The sequence below is a fragment of the Neomonachus schauinslandi genome, chromosome 4 (assembly GCF_002201575.2).
Source record: "Neomonachus schauinslandi chromosome 4, ASM220157v2, whole genome shotgun sequence".
Taxonomy (NCBI): Eukaryota; Metazoa; Chordata; class Mammalia; order Carnivora; family Phocidae; genus Neomonachus; species Neomonachus schauinslandi.
Genome location: NC_058406.1, coordinates 56003878 through 56024863, shown reverse-complemented (window position 1 = coordinate 56024863; position 20986 = coordinate 56003878). Strand labels below are relative to the sequence as shown.

Here is a 20986-nt window from a genome sequence, read left to right as displayed (position 1 = left end):
GATCCTTACAAACAGGCAACATACCTACCAATGAAGTTACCTTCCAGGTGTTAAATGGAACTGTTTTCCTAACTCACAATAACCTTGTTCCTTTCTAATGGGGAGAGATATTTTTTGCAACTCCAAATTAAAAATTGATGATGTCCTTATAACATATTTCAAACTATATGTCCTCCTTTTCCCTTTATTTTATCCTAGAACCTTGATTTCAGGCCATAAAAACCCAAATGGATAAAAGATTTAAAATATGTACAGATGTGATGTAGTGCCTATGGTTTTTAATAAACATGATTTCAGCATTAAAAAAAAGGAAAAGAAGGAAGATGAGTATTTTCTGTAGAATAGGCTTTGGATACAATGGCCCCAATTTTTTTTCTAAGATTTATGAATCTTGTACAAAATGTGGCTACCTTCACTATTTAAACAATGAGGCATACTGAAGAGATTTCAATGCTTTCATAGAAATATGGAACTATTGATATGTAAATGCAGATGCTGTCTTTAAACTCCAAGTTGCCCTGTCATCAAACCTCTGGAAATGCAGATGACTGTCTGAAAATTGGAGAAAGAGGAATGAATATCCTCAGGCTGTCATTCAAGCAGAGGTCTAACACCAAAAATAGCAACAACTTCAAATGTTAGATCAAGGAAGTTTTAACAGATTAGCTCTTCAGATTACATCTATGAATGGCTAGACATTACCCGCTATAAAATTTTGTAAATTGTTCATCACTCCCTTTGACCGGCACTACTACAATTTTTGAAATGATAATCTATTCCCAAGACTAAATTACTTGAAAATAAAAGACATGTGGTGATATTAAACAATCAGGTGCCAACTATCTTCCTAATATTTCTCTTTGGAGGCCTGAAATGTCACTCTGTCTTAAAATATTTCCTCTCTGGCAATTCCTGATTAAAGTAAAACTACTTATGGAAAGCACAGCACTTTTAGCTTTACCAACTGTTAATATCTTGGTTAGATACTGGTCCTTGAGAAAATAGAAAAACATTGTTAAAATTTGATGTATGGAAATACAGATTTGAAAAGCTCAGAGCTGGTAGAGTTTGGTAGGACAGGATCTTTAGGAGTGGGGTACTCCCTACGGAGTGCTGCATTGCTGTGGTGAGCCTTTGAAAAGCTGGGGAAAAGCTCTGAACAGGAAGTAGGAATCATTAAGATTCTTTCTCAAATTAATTTGTTAGATGGCCTTTACTATGAAACTAATTTCTCAGATTAACAACCTGTTCTAGCTAAAGAGAATGCTTCTTTATTGTGGTTTTTAATTTATCTGGATAATATTTTTTTATTTTTAAACCTTAATCTGCATATTTAAGATACACAAAATACAATGAACTCTGATGTACTCACCACATACCTCTTTAAGAAGGGAGAGACTGATTTTTCCTCTCCCACTCCTCTATTTCTGCTCCCCTCATCCCACAGAGGTAACCTCATTCCTAAATTTTATATTAATTAATTAACATATTGTTAATTTAATTAATTAATTTCATGTACTTTTACTGCCAACAGTATTTTTGCATTGCTTTGGAAATTTAACCCTTACACAAATGATATAAAGCAATATGTATTCTTTTGCAACTTGCTTTTGATTTTTAAAAATACATTATGTATCTAAGAATAATTGATCTTCGTGTGTGTCATTCTAGTTCACTAATTTTTACTGCTGCATGATAATTGATTGTATGAATTTATCATATTCACATCCTGATGACAAGTTTTGCTTTTATAATAATGCTGTTGTGAACATGTTTGTTTATATCTCTTTATGTATAAGAGTTGTTCTAGTTGATATATCACCTGGGAGTAGATTTCTTGGGTTGTAGGATATATTCAATATTAAATTCTTTTCAGTTTACATTTCTATTATAATTTATGAGAGTTTCCCTTGAACCACATCCTGGCAGTTCTTGGCATTATCAGACATTTTTATGTTGTCCAGTCTTAGGAATATGAAATGGTATTTCATTATGGTTTAAATCCATAATTTCCTGGTTACTTATGAGATTGAGTATCTTTTCATAGGTTCATTAATAATCCATATTTCTAATATGAATTTCTTGGTTTATATATTTCACTCATTTTTCAATTTGGGTTTTCTTGGTGTGTGTGTCTTGTATTCTAATCCTTTGTCAGTTATTTTTCTCTTTAGTTTTCACTGTTAATATGGTGTTATTTTTTTTTAAAGATTTTATTTATTTATTTGACAGAGAGACACAGCGAGAGAGGGAACACAAGCAGAGGGAGTGGGAGAGGGAGAAGCAGGCTTCCCGCCAAGCAGGGAGCCCAATGTGGGGCTCGATCCCAGAACCCTGGGATCATGACCCGAGCTGAAGGCAGACACTTAATGACTGAGCCACTCAGGTGCCCCTAATATGGTGTTTTTATGAAAAGAAGTTTTAATTTAATACAATCAACTTTATCAGTACTTTCCTTTATGATATGTGCGTTGCATTTAGTTTTAAAAAAAACCTTTGCTATTCCAACATTAAAAATATATTTTCCTGTATTGTATTCTAAAAGCTTTATAACTTTAATTTTTTACCTTTCAGACGTCAAAGATTCTGAAATTCTGCATATGGTGTGAGGTAAGGGATAAATTTTTGTTTGTTTCCATTTTTTTCCTCATAATAAACTGATGCCTCCTCTATCATATACCAGCTCATTGGTCAATTTTTGGCCTGTGCATTTGGTTCCATCTGTCTTGCTATACTGTCTCAACTGAAAACTGTTCTAAATTGCTTCAATACTGATATATAGGAAGAACATGGCATTTCATCTTGTTCTTCTTCAAAATGTCTTTTTCTTTATCCCTTCTTTTTGGGCTATTGATTTGTAAGCATGGTATAGATCCATGATAGCTTCTTTAATTTTTTTCACACCACAGATCTCTTGAAAACAGATTGTGAAAGCACAAGACCTTGCTCTGTCTAGTGCTATATCAAATTGGCAATTCTCTCTCACAAGCAGTTCAGACTAAATTTATCATGCCAGTACTCTAACAGGAAGGTTATCTTAGATAAAATATGAGTAAAAAGACCAGCTAACAGGAATGAAATATCTTTTTTTAAAAAGCAATGCATATGAGTTCACTAACACATTATAGTGTAAAATTTCCTGAGAAGATCTTTGCTATCTCTAAGTAGGTTCATATCTATATACAAAATTTAAAATACATTTTTCATTCTAACATTAATATGTGTTGTTAAAGTATCCTAAAGGTCTTTCTGATTCTAAAATTGCAGATCCTATGTTCTTAAATTTTAATATACTACATTATTATTAATTTGAAGAGATAAGAATTATAAAAAAAGGTAGGAAATTGATTTTTTTTCTAGCAAAGTTTTTTTTTTTTTTTAGAAGATTTTATTTATTTATTTATTTGACACAGAGAGAGAGAGTACAAGCAGGGGGAGCAGCAGAGCGAGAGGGAGAAGCAGGCTTCCTGCTGAGCAGGGAACCCTATGCGGGGCTGGATCCCAGGACCCTGGGATCATGACCTAAGCCCAAGGCAGATGCTTAGCCAACTCTGAGCCACCCAGGCTCCCTGCAAAGTTTTTTTTTTAATACAACTATAAACTTCCAAAGAACTTCCAGTGATTTGCAAATGTATGACTCCAAACTGCATAACTAACCAGAGTTCAGAAGATTACATGCACACACAATCCAGAGCATATACAATACTCAACTTCCCTTAGATAACATAATCCTTTAATCTAACAATCTATTCATTGTTAATATTAATTTTTTTTCTATGCTAAATCAGTCAGTATAGAAACACCAATTATCTTTCCTTAGAAGTTAGGGCAAAATAATATTTATTGCTTTTTTTCTGCTTTGTTCTTTGTCCTAGCTTCAGATGGATAACTGAAAAATTAGCTACCATTAAAGTCTTCCAAGTTTTACTTTTTCAAATAACTGCTAGAATAGTGCCTTGTTATGGTTGATATTACGGAGTCATATTGGCCCATCTATAATTGTTTTCTTATATAACACAAGTGTTGGACTTCAATTATAGTATCATGAATTTGCTTTGGTCCAGAAAAATAATTCCTAGGAAAGAATATCTTTCCATTCAATGATGAAAGAATAGACATAGTCAGAAAAATACTATGAGTACATTTTTGTTTAAGATAACCCTTAAATATAGATGGAAATGATGAAGGTAAATATAAATGGAATTAAATCTTAATTTAATTATGGCAAGATATACCAAGCTGTGATAACTTTGATACTTTTGTTTTACAAGTTTTTTCCCTTTTTCAGTCTGCACAATCTTGTCAGTCTATTTGCCTGAGGGAATAGTCAAATGATGATGCCAAACAATTTGATGAGTTTATTAAATTATAATTTTAGTAAAAGCAGCATGGAATGGTTTAGACATCTTATGTAGTCAGGAGCCCAGGACTTTTTGATTAGGTTTCACTATTTTGCTTATTTCAAGGCCAAAGAAATGCTTTTCGGTATATAAATCATACTGGAATATAGTATGCTTAGAATGGTGATATTTGGGGCGCCTGGGTGGCTCAGTCGGTTAAGTGTCTGCCTTCAGCTCAGGTCATCATCCCAGGACCCTGGGATGGAGTCCATATTGGGCTCCCTGCTTAGTGGGGAGTCTGCTTCTCCCTCTGCCCCTCCCCCCTGCTTGTACTCTCTCTCTCTCTCAAAAATAAATAAAATCTTTAAAAAAAAAGAATGGTGATATTTAGCGTGGAATCTTATCAAAATTCAAGATAGAGACTTGATACTATTGGTTAATAAGAATAGCTTCCTATTATCTGATTTTCTTTCTTTTTTAACATTTTTTAAATTTATTTGACAGTGAGAGTGAGAAAACAGGCAGGGGAGCAGCAGAGAGAGGGGGAGAAGCAGGCTCCCCACTGAGCAGGGAGCCCCAAGCCTATGCCAGGCTCAGTCCCAGGTCCCTGGGATGATGATCTGAGCTGAAGGCAGATGCATAACTGACTAAGCCACCCAGGGCCCCTAATTTTATTTCTTTAAAACATCTCTACTTTATCATCAGAAAAGAATAGTGTTTGTTGAACATGAAACAAGTAGAGATTTATTGAGATTCAGGATAACATTTTATTTCAGTGAATTTTTCTCTCCAACAGTTTTCACCTGATATCTTACAATCTATAACTATGAAAAACTCAAATTCCAATATTTTGTTAGATGAAAATCTTTTTTACACCTTAGTCTTCGATAATAATTTAGCTAGTATACAATTCAAAGTTGATGTTGTTATTTCTCAGTATTTTGAAGATATTGTTCCATGGGTTTTGATGTTCATTGTTGCTATTGAAATGTTTGCCCTCAGTCTAATTGCCATTTCTTTGTAGCCAATCATTTCTTTCATTCTTGCTATTGTGAGATATTTCCTGTCTGTGAGTACTGATGTTTTTAGGAATGATTTCCTTCCTTTTATTTCCTAATTTTTATCTGATTTTATTTCCTTTATTTATTTCTTTTTATGCTGCTAAGAATTAAAAATTCATTTTGGGGAAAAATAATTAAGCCTTTATCTCTTAATATATTATCTCTCCCCCAGTCCCTATATTGTCTCCTTACTTTACCTTCCATGTCTCTTAACCACTTTTTAACATTTTTCTCCTTTTGTGTCTCTGTGCTACATTTTATGTAAACTTGTGTGCTTTATCTTCCAGTTGACTAATTCTCCAATTATCTAATGTAATGTTTAACCCACCACTGGGTTTTTAATCTCATTAGCTATATTTATATTTCAAATTCTATTTTATGTATCAAAATTTTCTGGTATTTTCTGAAAATGTCATGTTTCTCACTAATGCTTTTGATTCCCCCTTTTATATTACATGCTGTGTCTAATAATTTTAATATCTGAAGTTCAAGATGTCTAATTTGGGGTGCTGACTTATTTTCTCCTGACCTTTGCTAATAGTGGTATATTACATTGGATTCTAAGCTCATTTTCAGTTGGATGTTATGTGTGGAAATAATGTGAACCCCGGGTTGAAGATGTTTTCCTCCAAGAAGGATCTGTATTTGATTTTTTTCAGGTGCCCTGGAGAGCGAGTTACCCAAAAAACTTCAATTTTTAGCTGTGGGTTTCCCAGGCCACCCAAGTGATAAAAAAGACGTGGCTGTGATTATAAATTCTCAGAGAAATACTTTCTTTTCCACTCATAGCCAAGGATGAAGCAGATAATGTACCTTGTAATCTCTGTACCAGGGTATTTACCAGGGGTAGATAATTTTAAATTAGCCTTTTAGTGAAAATGTAAGCCTTCATGTTTCCCACCTTTAAGTAGAGGTCTCAGTTAACTCCCATCTTTCTTGGGTGAAAGGTCTAATTTTCTATTCAGCTGCCTCTTAATAGGAACATTCTAGAATACTCAGTGTCATAATGCCTTCAAAGGAATTATATATTTAATGCTTTTTTTTTTTGAAGTAATCTCTACATCCAACTAGGGGCTTGAACTCACAACCACAAATCAAGAGTCAATACTCTATCAACTGAGCCAGGCAGGCAGCGCCCCCCTTTTTTAATTTAATGCTAATTATCTCTGTGATTTTTGTTTTCTCTTAATTTTTTGGCCTCCAAGAAGCTTCTTTTTGGAATTTCACTGTCCAAAAAATAATAAATGAAAGCTGTTTGTTATTTTTATCCAGCATTTCTATTTTTTTTTTCCAGAAGTATTTTCATGATATTTTTAGGCTGCCATAGTTTGGAAGTGGAACTAATTTATCTGTTTACATCACAATTTTTGAGGTGATATTTTTCATTGTCAAAATGTTGAAGTTAGCTGAAATAGCATTTATGTATTTTCTCTTTGTGGAGCATGCTATTATTATAAGTGGTGGCAGTGGGAATGAGCCTTGCCACCATAATATTACAAATAACAGTGTGGTAACTTTACTGATTGGTAGCTTTTAAGTAAAGCAAACAAAAACACATTTGGTTATTATGTTTTGATGTCCCTAACATATTTTCAGGGTCAGTGTAGGCAAAAATCTCAATACCAGTTATCTCCATCAGTTAGATAATGAATACATTCATCTAAATGAATTAATTCATATTATTATTAATAATATTACTAATTATTATTATTATTATAGGATCCACTATGAGATAGCATTCATGGTTATTATTTGACTAAAATCAACTCTCCTGATAGTAGTAACACAAACAACTTGAATTAAGAATGGTGTTCCTCTATCAATTAAAAATTTAAATATGAGACATAAGAAAAAAACAAGCAAATTTACTTCCTTTTGGAATAGATGGACTCTGATAAAGATATAGCAGCAAATTAAACATTTTATATAATAATATAAATATAATATGATAATATAGAAATATAATTATGTCATGATTATTATACTGTTACTGAAAACTATAATGTGTAAAAATTGATAGTACCAAAATCCCTCCCAAAAATGTTAAGCTAATTCATGTTGTCATAAATCGTGTATCAAAATTCTTGTTTTTCCACACAACTACTGACCTTGGGTACTAGTCATCTTTTAAACCTTCCCAATCTAGGGGCGCCTGGGTGGCTCAGATGGTTAAGCGTCTGTCTTCGGCTCAGGTCATGATCCCAGGGTCCTAGGATCAAGTCCTACATCGGGCTCCTGACTCAGCGGGGAGTCTGCTTCTTCCTCTCCCTCTGCCTCTCCCACTGCTCATGTTCTCTCTCTCTCTGTATCTCTGTGTCTCAAATGAATAAATAAAATCTTTAAAAAAATAAAATAAAATAAAAAAATAAACCTTCCCAATCTAATAGAAAAGCATGTTTCATTACTTCGCTTGTATATCTGTAATAATTATTAAGTTGAGGTTAAGCATGTCTTTTTATGAAATTTGAAATGCAGAGGGTTTACCTTATTACTTGTAAATGGATAAGATGGTCTTGTTTCATCATATCTTCTACCTGTGGCAAGAAAATAACCAAAAATGAGGTAACAGAATAGAAATCAAAGTCTTCCCTACAGAAAATCAGTTTTTAGCTAAATCCCATGAGATTTTAGTGGTAAAATAAAAAGGTGTTGAAGTTCTCTCAATTCATTACATATCCCCACAATCCCAACCCCCAGCTCCTTCTCATTTCTCTACCAAGAAAAAGGTCACGGATCTGAGAATGTCTGAGATCCTCCTGGATTTAAACCACATCAATAAACTAACCTTCCCCTAGTTGACTGAAAGGAATGTTTTAGTGTTCGGACAGGAATTTGGACATTACATAGATATAGCCAAAGGGTTTTGATAACCTTATTCTTCTTGCCAGACACTGACAGTTCACATTGTGCAATCTTCAAACTCAATAGGATTTCCCTAGTTTCATTGTCTGAAAATGCCATAGACCAGTATCTCTGAGCATGGGCTACTTAGTGTATTTTTTCCTGCATAGGAAAAGAAAATTATATACAGTTCACTGTCAGTCATTTTGTCTTAAACTTGATTATTTCAAATAAAAAAGAATAATATTTGTTTCTATACAGGTTCTGTATGTAATATAGGGTATTTAAAAAATAAGTAAGAATCTGGGAAGATTGAGAATAAATAGATAATATGAAAATCATTATGAATATAATTTATTTATAGTATTAAACCAGTGAAGATATGTTTTGTTTTGTTTACTTTCATTATACAAATAGATACTGGATCGGTATATAGACACTATCGTCTTGAAACCTAACAAGGTATTATAATGTTAAATCCATATCTAAAATGACCAGAAGATTCTACCATTGTTATTTAACCTTTCTCTATTGTGTATCTTTAAATATGTCAAGTTAATATTCCTGTTTCTCTAAAGTACATACTTGGACAATTTAAGATTTCTATGCTTATGCTAACATTGAATTTAAAGAGATTATTTTACTTCCCTAGAAATAACTTAGTATCTTATATAGGTAGCAGAGTTATTACATTAAAAACTCCTTAATTTAAAATTGAACTTGCCAGCTTATATTACCCACAATGTGTGTTTAAATATCTTTGTAACTGTAATCTGTACCAAAATTACTTTAAAAAAATTCCTTTTTATACTTCACCATTGTTTTTTCTATGCCCTCTAATATGCCTACTTTTTGAAATTCTATTCTGTTAGTTGATTTTCATAAAAATGACTACAAAATTAAACCTTTGAGGACTGTTTTCAAATTCTACTTCATCCTGAATGTACAGTAAATTGTGTAAAATGATATTCAACACATTTAATGAATACCTACTGTATGCAAAACACTTTAAGTGCAATGGAGAATACAAATTACAATATCAAGACTCCCTGACTGGCAGTGACTACTGTAGGCATTTGAATCTCTTAGAGAATAAGAAGAAGGTCAAAAACTCCATTCATTTGATGAGGTTTATTCAACAATCTATACAGTTAATACCAATATCTGTTACCTTGCCCCATTATGATGCTAAGAATTTGCAACTAGAAGGTAGACTCCATTTTAAATTTGTTGTTTTCCAAGAAGGTGTTCTATTATTTCCACCTCCAGTCAGCTGCTCTTTGATGCACCACCTCCAGACACCTGTTCTCTGATGATGGCACCACAAGAGTGCAAAGATTTTTTGCCTTAAATTGTGTAACTTCTCTCTCAGGCAAGGTAAATCAAAGTGCAACACGGATAAGCTTTTCAACATGGGCAGAACATGTGCATGTACCCTTGCTCTTCTTGTTTCCCATCTTGGTTCTACTTCCCTCATGACATAGCACAGCAGTCAGGCAAGTTTTATCTTTCGTAAACCACATCCATTATGGATGTCTATCAATTCCTGCCTCTAAATTCCCATGACCTTTTACAGTGAAGATGAAATAGACCAAGTCTCTGACTTCCAGGAGCTTGAAGTCCAGTAAGTTCACATAGATGTTGTTTGAAAAACTCCTAACAAAAATGGACTACTGGATTTTCTCCCTTCCAGTACATAAAACTCAATAATACACCCCCTTCCAGAAGTGTCAGAGATAAGGAAATCTTTCTTTTACTAATTTACCTTTTCTGTTGGTCTATTCTATTTAAGCAAACTAAATAATGTATAATACAGTGTTTACCCACTGCAAGAACTATGGATAACATAGAAAAGTAGAGAGAAATCCTTTGAAGTGTATTCAATCTCTCTCCCTCCCTCTTCATCTCTCTCTCTCTCCATATATATATGTGTGTGTATATATACACACATATACATTTCAAATACATATATATATATTTGAAAATTATTTATAATTCTCATTGTTTTCTAGGATGTGATGATTCATAATAGCTAAATAAGTTTATTATTATTGTTATTTTTCCTGAGGCCTGGAATGGGCATGGATATAAAAGCTGAGGGTAGAAGCTCATGTGAGATACACTGTTCTGTGAAGTAAAGCAGGCGTTGGCAGTGCTGACAACTGATATAAACAGGAAATCAATGAAGAAGGTAGAGGTTAGGATATCAGCCACAATTTGGAATAGAATTATAGAAGAGATCCCTGGGAATGAGATAGTTTGGGGAAGAAAATCAGATAATGAGATTATGGGAGTCAAATGCCAAAATATGATTCAGCTACATGACTCCATCAAATGTTCACAAAAGAGGCTGAACTGAGGAGATGCTGATTGTTTAGATTTCTCATAGCAAGCAATGAAGGGACCAATGACCACATACCAACGTCTGGAGGGAGGAGACAAAATCAGCCTCTGGAAGGAGGAGACAAAATCAGCCTATGAGGATGATCCGCTTACCCATGAACATGTAAAGTAATAATTTATGAAGGAACACAACCACTTCTGAAAGAATATATCAACAGGAAGTATTTTATGAGTTCATAACAAGGGTAGTCAGGAAATTTTTCAAACAGAAAGGAAGATTTCTACGTTATCAACTTAAGACATGGTCTCTTAAATTACATTCTTTTTTTAAAGATTTTATTCATTTATTTGACAGAGAGAGACACAGTGAGGGATGGAACACAAGCAGGGGGAGTGGGGGAGGGAGAAGCAGGCTTCCCACTGAGCAGGGAGCCCGATGTGGGGCTCAATCCCAGGACCCTGGGACCATGACCTGAGCCGAAGGCAGATGCCCAATGACTGAGCCACCCAGGTGCTCCTTAAATTACATTCTTATAACTGATCCAAGCAACCACAAAATGTTTATAAAGGAATATGAAAAGAGCCTTGAAATAACAGCTAAGTTTATTAGGTATTATCCTCATTAAAGTATTACCTAAGGTATTAGGTATTATCCTCACCAAAACTTAATAGTCTTGGACTATCTTTGCATTGTCCTAGGTCATATAGGTCATACCTATATAGGTCAGACCTATATGACCTTATACTCTTTTTTGCCCTCTTGAACTGTGATCATTTACATTCTCATTTTCAATATCTTGGTAACTTTGATGTTGTAAGGACATTTATAGTCTTAGACATTATGGATAAACTAAAATAAGACAAATCCCAAACTTCCCCCTGCCATATAAAATTAATTAATAAATTAAAAATTCCAGACAATACACTAAAGAGGTTACCAGTTGGAAGTACACTGGTTATGAGGTTAAGAACAAGACACTGAAGTGAGGCAGATCTCGATTCTGACCCTGGTTCTGCTAAATATTGCCCACATTTTGGCATTTTTAAAAAACCTGTCAGTGCCTCAGTGTCTTCTTCTATAAAATAGAAATGATATCTAATTATCTATGCTGTATGAATATTAAATAAAATAATACCTAAAAAGTGCTTAACAACCACTTGACACATAGGGATTCATAAATGATAGTTATCATTTATCATTAACTTACATATTTCAATGTTAATTCAGTTTAGAATCAAAAATAATCACTTTTGCACAGGAAGCATTATAACTACAAATAATGAGTGCTTTTCCCACTAGGGTATAAGTGTTATGGAGGCAGGATGTTTATCAGATTTATCATTCTATCCCCATAAGCCTTAGCACATGGATGTCATTGCATTGTACATGTTGACTTACTGGATGCGTATATATCATCTGGGGAACTTTTATGGAACATTAATGGTCCCAAACCAAATTTGGAAAACTGTGTATCTGCAGAGAGTCAATCAGGTATTCAGACTATGACTAAATACAATTTGTCAAATTTCACCAAATCCTGCTTTGGCTCATGTGAAGGTGGAGCCAGGTTTGTGGCCATCTGATGATTATGATAAAAATACTAACAAAAGTCAATTCAGTGATGTAAATTTATTCTCATATTTTTATGAGCAGCCACTTGTTCCATGTAATACTGTAAAGTGCAAAATAATAAATAAGTTTTATTATTTTTTAAGATTTTATTTATTTATTTGAGAGAGAGAGCACCGGGGGGAGGGGGTGTGAGAGGGAGAAGGAGAAGCAGATTCCCTGCCAAGTAGGGAGCCTGATACAGGGGGCTCGATCCCAGGACCCCAGGCTCAATCCCAGGACCCAGGAATCACAACCTGAGCTGAAGGCAGCTTTTTTTTTTTTTTAATATAATTCTTTTTTTTTTTTTTAAAGATTTATTTATTTATTTGAGAGAGCGAGAATGAGAGAGAGTACATGAGAGGGGGGGAGGGTCAGAGGGAGAAGCAGGCTCCCCGCCGAGCAGGGAGCCCGATGCGGGACTCGATCCCGGGACTCCAGGACCATGACCTGAGCCGAAGGCAGTCGCCTAACCAACTGAGCCACCCAGGCGCCCCTGAAGGCAGCTTCTTAACCAACTGAGCCACCCAGGGGTCCCAATAAATAAGATTTAATCTTATGTTCTAATAGAGAAGAAAAGCACTGATACAGGAAAAGAATGATAAGGACCATTAAAGAAGTATCATTAAGGAAGTACCATCAGAATGTACTGTGAGTGCTCAAGTAGGGAAATATTTAATTATTAATTATAAAAAGTAATTACTAATAACTTTTAATACATTTGGTAAATAAATCCTCATATGATATATACATCTGTACTCCCATGATCTCTTGATTTTATTCTCTACTTACTACCCTTTCTGACAATTGTGTGTAGTAGATAGAATTATTTTGAGATAGAAGAATCACTGAAAACTTCTTATGAAAGCTAGCACTTGTATAAGATTTTGAGGCATGAGACGGATAGCTGGAGAATAATATAGAAAAGACTACCTTTCAAAATTAAAAATACTATTTAAGAATTCTTATGGATTCCACCATTTAATTAGAAAGAAATATTACCAGGGTGCCTGGGTGGCTCAGTTGGTTAAGCAACTGCCTTCAGCTCTGGTCATAATCCCAGACTCCCGGGATCGAGTCCCACATCGGGCTCGCTGCTCAGCGGGAGTCTGCTTCTCCCTCTGACCCTCTCCCCTCTCATGCTCTCTCTCACTCTCTCTCAAATAAATAAACAAAATCTTTAAAAAAATACAAAAAGAAAGAAATATTATCTATGTGATTGTGATTATTATTTTGATAGTTCAGGTATATTTTTCATTCATTTGTGCTTACAATTCTCCAACTTCTGCTCCATGAACATGTGACATCACAAATGGTTTGCATTTTGCATGACTTTTTCCTCTTCCAAACGTTTCCTCCAGCTTCTCTATTCCCTGAATGACTTTTTAACAATATAGTATTATATAGCTATGATTTTAAAATAAATCAGTTTCATTATGTTCAAATTGTATATAAAATAATCAAAGAAAAATAATATCCAGAGAGTGATATGAATGAGTGGTCAGTGATGTTAGACACCAGTGTTTACCTGTTTTAAAAATCAGAATCAAGTTTTAAATGTGATAAAATAAGTTTCATTGTACTGTGAGCTCCTTGAGATCACAAGCTTTATCTTTCCATTGCTTGGCATGTAGCACATGCTCATTCAATCTTTGTTTAATGAATATTTATAGTGTTAATATACATTAATCACTGATCAGTGGAGAACGGAGAAGTTAATGTTGAATAAGGTTAAAATTCATTCACTATTCCTTCAAAAAAACTAGTTCAGTTCTGGGGCACCTGGGTGGCTCAGTTGGTTAAGCGACTGAATCTTAGTTTTGGCTCAGGACAGGATCTCATGGTCATGAGATGGCGGGCCATGCTGAGCGCAGAGTCTGCTTGAGGTTCTCTTTCTCTGTCCCTCCCCGCCTCATGTGCGCATGTGTGTGTGTTCTCTCTCTCTCTCTCACACACACACACACACACATAAGTAAATAAATGAAATCTTAAAAAACAACAACAACAAAAACTAGTTCGGTTCTAACAATTTTTAAAGAACTGTTCCTGGTCCTGAAGATATGATAATGAATAGCAGGTTCCAACTGTGCCCTCAAGGACATTACAGGCTACCAGGAAGAACAGACATCAAGCCACAATTTAACTCTTCTTGTGGCAAATGCTATGAAGGAGAAAGCACCCAGAGCAAATGACAAGAGGCTGTTTCTGATTGTAATGCTGACATAGTTAATTTTTTAAAAATGTTCTTCTAAATATAGCAAAGAACATGCTTATTGTTAGAACTGAGAGCAGATTCAGAGTAACCAAAAAAAAAAAAAAAACTGAAACAGGAAAAATTAAGATGAAAAGGTCCTCCTTTTCTCTGATAAGTTTTTAGCCAAGTTTTTTTCTAAAAGAATTCATTTTTATGTATTTGAGAGAGAGAGCAGGAGCGGAGGGGGAGGGGCAGAGGCAGAGGTAGAAGCAAGAAGCAGACTCTCTGCTGAGCAGGGAGCCCAATGTGGGGGCTCATTCCCAGGATCCTGAGATCATGACCTAAGCTGAAGGCAGATGTTAAACCAACTGAGCCACCCAGGTGCCCCTAGGCAAGGTTTTTAATACCTGAAGGAACCTGTTTTAAACCTGAAGGAACCTGAAGAATTGGGGAATGAGGTAATGGGGAAAGTAATTAAATGGACTGATTCTAAATAATATATTCCTAAAGCATCTGTCACTATGCTTTACATGCAATATATGCTCAAAAAGCATTAAGACACTAAATTAATTAATTTATAAGAGTAAGACAAGATGATGGGTTAAAAGACACTTAGAGGAGACTACCAAAATTGGATTATTTTAATTAGGAACTAGGAGTGAATTTAGAAAGAAATGATATGACAATGACTTGGACAAAGGGATTTGTATTTCTTTTAAATCTTGTTCTTCAATGCGTCAGTTTGTCCAGATATTACTTCTAATGTCTCATAGCTAACTTACGCTTTTGGGCTGAGGATCAGTGCTAATCCAGAAGGATATTAAAAAAAAAAAAAGTATATCTATCTATCTACCTATTACCAATGTAGATTACAGCTTCACTATTCTTCATTAGAACTCTCATTTTGAGATTATGCTGTTTCTAAATTTTAAGTGAATATGTCATTTTTTAAAAGAAATATGCATTATTTATTAAATCACAAAATGTTGACTACACTGGATTAGGTTACCTTTTCTATCACAGGTGACTGATTTGTAGAGACACTGATTTTCTCTTTTTTTTTTAAGATTTTATTTATTTGAGAGGGAGAGAGAGAGAGCATAACCAGGGTGAGGGGCAGGGGGAGAAGCAGACTATCCACTGAGCAGGGAGCCCAATGCCGGGCTCGATGTTGGGACTCCAGGATCATGACCTGAGCCAAAGGCGGATGCCCAATCCACTGAGCCACCCACATGCCCCGAGACACGGATTTTCATACAACTCCTCTCCCCTCCCTTGCTTTGTGCTAACAACCTGCTTGTCTTCTGAAGTAAGTGATTTTCCCAAGAGGTAAGTTGTAGGTTTTGGGGGAGTAGAGCTGTTCAGAAGAAACAGGGTTAGGGAGGTGGGAGGGATGGATTAGCCTGATGATGGGTATTAAAGAGGGCACGTATTGAATGGAGCATTAGGTGTTATATGCAAACGATGAATCATGGAACAGTACAACAAAAACTAATGATGTAATGTATGGTGATTAACATAATAAAATAAAATTAAAAAAAGGAAACAGTTAAATTATATTTCATACAGGAGATGGAAAGGGATAGATATTGTTGGTTGCCTTATGCTCAGCCATTATCCTTTTCTACTTATTTTTTTTTTAAAGGGCATATTTCTTGTGTGCCTTTTATTTTTATTTTATTTTATTTTATTTTATTTTTTAAGATTTTATTTATTTATTTGAGAGAGAGAGAATGAGAGAGAGAGAACACCTGAGAGGGGATAGGGTCAGAGGACGAAGCAGACTCCCTGCCGAGCAGGAAGCCCGATGCGGGACTCGATCCAGGGACTCCAGGATCATGACCTGAGCCGAAGGCAGTCGCCTAACCAACTGAGCCACCCAGGCGCCCTCCTCTTCTACTTATTAACCCAAATGATTTTAAGCCACTTTTAGTTGTACATTCTCTAACCTGAAATCAAAATCATTCTGATTCATGGGAAGTTTGTGTGGATCTGGTGTAAAAGAAATTATGCAGTTAGCTTATATTTTAGTCTATTGATAAAATATTCTGATCACACAGTGAATATTATATAGAAACATAGACAATATACATTTTTTTTAAAAAATAGTAACATCCTTGGATAGTGGTTTGGTATAATATTACTCTCAAAATTCTCAAAAGTGCTGAAAAGATAAGGTATTTGTTAAAGCACAAGCAATTGTAGTTAAACAGCACATCTGTTGGGGTGGCTGGGTGGCTCAGTCGTTAAGCGTCTGCCTTCGGCTCAGGTCATGATCCCAGGGTCCTGGGATCGAGCCCCACATCGGGCTCCCTGCTCAGTGGAAAGCCTGCTTCTCCCTCTCCCACTCCCCCTGCTTGTGTTCTCTCTCTCGCTGTGTCTCTCTCTGTCAGATAAATAAATAATAATAATAAAAAAAACAGCACATCTGTTAGTGCAGCATCATAACTTTTTATTGCTATGAAAAATATAAAGCCAAAATTTTAAAAGACTTTACCTGGGGCCTGAATCAATCAGCCAAATGGGTGGGGAGGGTGTTCTAGACAAATGGAAGAACATGAACATCAGTTGCCCTACAAATTATTCCCTATGGCAAGAAAGCAACAGATGAAGGTTGAAAATCTATAGCATTCTACTTAGTGGGAAGTTTGAGAATAAAAAAGCTATCTTATTGCACTCAGGATGCTTTTGATTACAGAGATCAGAAAATATGACTCAGATTAGTTTAACTGATAAGGGAAGTCATTTGATCAAATATGAGCTCCAGATGGAGAGAAGTTCTCAGGGGTGGTTGGCCTGATATGTCAACAGTTTTATCAAAAACCCAGGTTCTTTCTGTATCCTTACTCACAAGCACCCTAGATGATTGGGTGGACGCTAATGGTTAATGAAGCTGTATTCTTTCTTCTTCATATGAAGATATGGAATGAGAGGAAGAAGGGCTTTTCATGACTCTGTTTTGAATGTTAGGAATCATTTTTCTAGAAACTTCTACCCAGCTTCTCTCTGTTTCTTACCAGCTTGAATCAAATCACTTGCCTATACTTTGATTAATTCCAGATAAGGGGGAACAGGACTTTTCAAACAATCAGGATTATCACAGAACTAATTTATAGGGGCATTTTTTCCTGAGCCATGTGAGCTACATGGAAAGGATCAATATACCTGAATGAAAGTGAGATTTTGAGAGGAAGAAACAAGAGAGAGATGAGTTAGAATAAACAAAGGGAGCCCATTGCTTTTTATTCATCAAGAGCCTACTATATTCAGATATGTTAGTAGGAATTTTTATTTAGTAAATTATTTAATTAGCATGTTATCTACAAATAAAAATGGTATTCTGTGGGGGGAAAAAGTGTTTTTTTCAGCTGGCAACTTCAAAAATTACGTAAGTCCTTTTCTTGATACAAATACATTTTGTTGTTATGCAGAAGTGTTTTGGCATACTTTATGTTTTTGTCACACAGAATATATTTTAAAAAGTATATTCAAAAGTTGAGATTTAATTTAATAATTTTTATTTCTGCATCAAGAACAGTCTTAAGTAAAATTGGAATTCTTTTTTTTAATGTTTTACTCTTAAAGATTTATTTATTTATTTATTTTAGAGAGTGAGAGTGGGGGTGAGGGGCAGAAGGAGAGGAAGAGAGACTTAAGCAGACTCCCTCCTGAGCCCGGAGCCTGAAGTGGGGCTCGATCTCATGACCCTGAGATCACGATTGGAGCTGAAACCAAGAGTTGGACACTTAACCGACTGTGCCACACAGATGACCCTGGATTTCTTTTATTATTATTTTTAAGAGTGTGAGTTCTATTTTTAATTATTATTTAATGAGAGTGTGGTGAAATACAACTGACAATACGGTTTTGGGCCACTGTCCTGATTCTTGCTACAAAGACTACAATTTTGCCCACCTTGCAGTATAAAATTCAACATGGTGAATAAAACAAATAATGTCTTCATATTATTACAAAAATATTTTTGTCCTTATGGATTCCTTATAAAAGCTTTAAGGCCATCTAGGGGTCTACAAACCAGTCAAAGAACTACTGCTCTATAGAAACCTTGTAAAGTCAGCCAATTTAACTTACAAATTAAGCTTAGTTTAAAAAAAAATTGCAACCTTGTTTTCCTCTTGGCACTGTGGTAGGTATTAGGGCAAAAAAAGATGTATAGTATAATGTTCCTGCTCTCAAGGAGTAGGAACATTCAAGAATGATTCTAGGCCTGGGAATTGAATTGTGAGCAGATAACCACCTCAGTGTTTTAAGTATTCTGATCTTTCTCACTCATCTTCACTCTTCTGAGTAGTCAGGGGGTTGCTTTTTATTAAAAACAAAACAACAAAAACAAAAGAAAAACCTACTTTAGATTTTCAAAGATTACCTAGTTGTAACAGTTTTCAGTTTAAGTTAGTCCCTTACTCATTGATGCTGTTTTCCATAGTTTTGCATCCTTCTGCTCTTTCCCAAAGTGGCATTTGGAATTCTAGGGGAGATTACTGTGTCCTTGTGGTGCCAACAGTGGTAGAAAAGGCACTTTGTATTCATAGGTCAATGGGGTGTCCTTTTGGACTCTGTGCTGATTATTTCCTTGCCCATTTGGTCATTGCTTTTGTAGCTGACATTCAGTGACCAAGTTGGAATCATGTTTTTCCTGAGCCTGGTTAAGGGCCTCTAGTCCTCCCAGATAACTTGGCCCCAACTTAGTCCTCAATGGCACTTGAACTTTGGATACAACCTAATTAAACCCTAATCTATAGCTTTGGAGTTACTTCTTCTATCGCAGGAGTTTATATTAGCAATAATCACGCCTCGGATAAACCTCATTGGCTATGATACTGCCACTGTGCAAAGCTTCATGGGAGTTTCTCTAGTAAGCTACTTTCTGTGCTCCTGCAGGGCACTTGGGAATGTCTAGATACCTGTGAAACTACAAGGCATTCTGGACATTGACACTCTGGGCAAGTAACTAGTTAGCATCTGTCCAAACACACCTAACATTGCCTTTATTTTGTTTAATAGGATTGCCTCTGGTTGTGCAGAATCATTCTGCAAAAAGTTCACCTCACCAATACTAGTGAAAGAATAGCCTTTCAGCCCCAGAACTGACACTCATCTATATAGCAAACAGCCCTTCTTTAGGCTGGAGATGAAAGGTCAGGACACACAGGTCCGATTGCCTAATTCTTCTACTTCAGGATTTCTCCACTTTCCCAACATTCACCTGAGGTCAGAAGAGGCAAAATTTCCCCTTAACCCAGATTTCACCAGGATTTCCTCTAAGTCATCGTATACTCCTTCTAAAAAAGCCATTCACCCTCTACTCCCTTCCCAAGGCTAGTGGAAAGACTGCAATGGGCACAATTTATATGACAGAAAAGTAAAAATATATCTTCTTACATTTTAATATGATAATGTATGAGAAATCTCAAGAAAGATCAGTCATGTGGAGTTTTTTTTTTCTTTCTTTCTTAAACTTGGTCACAAACCTTTAATGAAAAGAGTATTTCAAGAGATAAATTTTCTTGAAATTTTGGGAAACATTGGAGTCTTTCAAAAAGGAATAAATGAACCACAGGTCAGATCCAGGAGAAAAGTTCAGAAAGATGAAGACTTGGAATGCATCACTAACTGGTCAATGAGGAGTTTTCTGGAGATGTTAAGAAGTTTTTGTTTACATTTTAAATGATATTGTAGAGAGCTGAGAAATATGCAGGAGATAAGAAAATGGCAGTGAGTGACACTATATTTTCCAAGGAGGTGGGTTGAGAAGTGAGTGAATTAGGGCATTGGCTAGGGGAAAGACCCTTCATAGAACTTATTTTTGGTGGCTGAAGCATGAGCGTGTCCACACTAAGGTCAATGAACTACTCAGAAGAAGTTATTGAAGATTTAGGAGAAAGGAGAATGGAGCCATTCTGCTATGCATTGACCACTTGACCTTTACCCTACTGATTTCCAATAGTTGTGATAAACCAAGTTCCCCTGCACATGTGAGTCCATTTCTGTTCTACTCTCATGAGTGACTCTATGTCAAATGAGGCTATAATAAAACAAATGCAAATATAATGGGTTTAAATATCTGATAGGATAAATTCCCTCCCAATATACTTCAAAATATTCTTGGCTCTTCTGGTCTAATCAGTAATATAAATATAATTTTTTAGTTAAGCTTTTCAAAATCAGTGAAAACCCCTGGTGAAATTTTGATTGGAATATCATTGAATGTACAGATTAAATTGGGAGAATTTATCTTTTAGCAAAAGTGAATCTATCCATTCATGAATAGTTTGCTAGTTTTATATACTTTCATGTTCTTCATGACCTTGCTCATCACTAGGATTTATTCTTTTATTTTTACAGATCATTTTCATATTGTGAATACAACTATTTCTTTAAAACTTATTCTCCAACTGATGCTGATATTGAATGGGAATTATTATTGATTTTTAGATATTGATCTTATATTTAGAAGCTTATTGATTAATAATTAGAAGCTGTTAGACTTTGGTTATTAACCTCAGAGTTTATAGAATCAACTAGTTTTATATTCAGTTATACCAAAGAGGAATAATATGATATTATTTTTTTCCAT

The 20986-nt window shown here is 35.1% G+C and overlaps 1 pseudogene; it reads right to left on the bottom strand.

Moving 5' to 3' along the window:
* Nucleotides 1-19117: 19117 nt before the first annotated feature.
* Nucleotides 19118-19247, bottom strand: LOC123324627 (annotated as a pseudogene).
* Nucleotides 19248-20986: the final 1739 nt, after the last annotated feature.